Genomic DNA, 2,485 nt, shown 5'->3' on the forward strand with positions numbered 1-2,485 from the left:
ATACTGTTGATGACACTAACTGCTAGAAATGGACTAAACGGAGACTATCATATTCTCATATTGACTTAAGCACTAACGCCTGAACCGATGACACTGGGATCTAGTCCAGAAATATATATTGAATGGTTCGTGATTTAGGCCAGCCAGCCAACATATGTACATATGTATACATTCAAAGTATGACTGCCATTTCGATTACACATACAAACTAGTTGATGTACATATACAGTGTAAACTTCCATAGTCCATCCTCAATGACGTAGTGAAACACCACTTATAGAACTTGCATCTACTTACTATCTAGGAAAACATCCACTGAAAGAGCAGAATGAGAACATGGCCTTACTGTCACTTCTAAGATAAGACTAATAATGGCAGCCTGGGGATGAGACTTCACTAATGACTGAGATAATTGTTATTCCATTTGCATCGTAAAGCTTATGCTAAGGCGTTTGCTATTTAAGCCCCGCATAGCCAGGCAGACAACAGTTCTACAGCTTTACTTTCAACAGTCAATTATGTCTCTGCGTCTGGTTCTGATCTGCCTGGCTTTCTTCGTGGCGGTGTACGCCCAACCAGCTCCAGGAGCTCCACAGTATGCCAAAGAGAGTACGTAAGAGCGGAGATCGTCAGAAATATACTAATTATCCATTAAACAGCTTTACCAGTCGATGGGACTTTATTGGTCCCCTCTGCTGATGTAAATCCCGCAGATGGGGCTAAACCACGTACCCTTTTGCTGCTTCTACCTCTGCTGTTTCCCGATCAGTTCTATTAATAAAGTAATAAATGTAATAACGTTTATTTATTAATCAAGCAATCACCTTGGTTTTCCTTCATTGGCGTCACTTGGAGTGCTATTTCTCTCGTCTTTTCTTTGCACGATAGTGATATATATAGGATGAAATATCGCAGCATACTGTAGACTCCAATCACCTCTGCTCTATCGTATAATTTTGTTTCAATTCTGCATTATAATTTCAAAAACTTTTTTTTCGTCCGCCGCTCGTCTCTGGTCGTACTTAGCGATGACCAGAATACAATATTACGTGACAAAATATCTTTATAAATATTTGAATTTTGCCCATCTCTAACCGAACCAAACCAGGCTGCCAGACAGCTGCGATGTAACAGTGTCGTTTTATGTTAAAGACAGTAAAGATGTTAAATGGCAAAATGAACAGCGCTCTCACTCTCTCACTCGGATATATAAAAATTATAATACAAAAGTATTGTGGGCAAGAGTCTTGAACAAGTGTCATAATCTCTAATGAATTCTAAAGAAAGGGGCGTATGCTAATCAAGGATGCCGGACATCCTTTTTCTGCTGTTAAGTGTCTATGTTAAAAATGGCGCGGAAATTTAAACGTTGTGGTTTGTCTGCACAAGAAAAACTTCGCAAAAGTAACACAAATTCAATTTGAATCGCTATAAAATAAATATAAATATTATAATAATATGATTACAGGTTCCACGAAACCCCCTATTGGTGGAGGAGGGATATATCGTTCATTAAACCGAAAACTTGAACTTAAACTGGAACCCACATACGATATAATCGAACTGTCGCTTTGGTGGCAAATAAAACACATTTACAAGCGATTAGGTTATGTCAGTATTTTTTTTGTTTGTTTATTGCACAATTACAATATACATGTTCACTTTCATATAATTTATTACAACTAAAGATACTACAGTATACAAAAATATGTGTATGTGGGAAGGCTATTCTTCAGTTGAATCTTACTATGCACTCAATTTTGGGGTTTGGGGTTAGGGCTTGGGTCTGGTGCTGGGTTAAAGTTAACATAAACAACAGCAAATCCGCACAAAACCTAAACTTAAATATAGGCTGGGGGCTTGCTTCCCTTTCATACAAATTCCGTTTAACAGTTTCAACAGGCAGGTCCTCCACTCGTAGAGGAGCATAACAATGATTCATTCCAGTGCTTTTCTTATATTCATTTTTTAGCTATTCATTGGTGGTCAGGTCTGGTCAGGGGGGTGGTGGGTGGGGTTTAAGGCATGCTTAGAGTACTAGATATAGTGACGATTATCTAATATGGTACATTCACTTTTTCATTCATTTTTTTTTGTTTGCTCGGGTGTTTTTATGTGTTTTTTTTCGCATAGGATTTTTTTATAAAAAAAATTACAATATAAGAATTTTGTTTTAAGCTTAACAAAAACGCAAGCTAACTAAACTAATCGATTGGCTTGGATTGGATGGGGGGCCGGGCCCCAACCAATGCAATACAATACAATAAATATGTTTTCGTTTCCGTTTTATGGTTTGTATCGGGGGAGGGGAGCGGGGGGGTCGGGCTTTCTATGCACATATAAAAATATTCATTAACATTCTTATATATTTGTTGCTCAAGTCTTAAGAATAGAGTTGGTTTCAATATGAATTTAAAAGGTATCGAACACACAATGTGCGCGTTGTTTTTGTTGTTGTTGTGTTGATGTGGGGGGGGGGGGGGGG

At 38.0% G+C, this 2,485-nt stretch overlaps 1 long non-coding RNA gene across 1 annotated transcript; it reads left to right on the forward strand.

The window, feature by feature from the left end:
- The first annotated feature begins 72 nt into the window (after nucleotides 1-72).
- On the forward strand, nucleotides 73-820 carry LOC113567465. The gene is made up of 3 exons (XR_003409453.1): nucleotides 73-125; nucleotides 305-609; nucleotides 660-820. It is a non-coding gene; the product is annotated as an uncharacterized LOC113567465 (long non-coding RNA).
- Nucleotides 821-2,485: the final 1,665 nt, after the last annotated feature.

Source organism: Drosophila persimilis, unplaced genomic scaffold, assembly GCF_003286085.1.
Source record: "Drosophila persimilis strain 14011-0111.01,24,50 unplaced genomic scaffold, DperRS2 tig00000000-arrow-pilon, whole genome shotgun sequence".
In the NCBI taxonomy this organism is placed as follows: domain Eukaryota; kingdom Metazoa; phylum Arthropoda; class Insecta; order Diptera; family Drosophilidae; genus Drosophila; species Drosophila persimilis.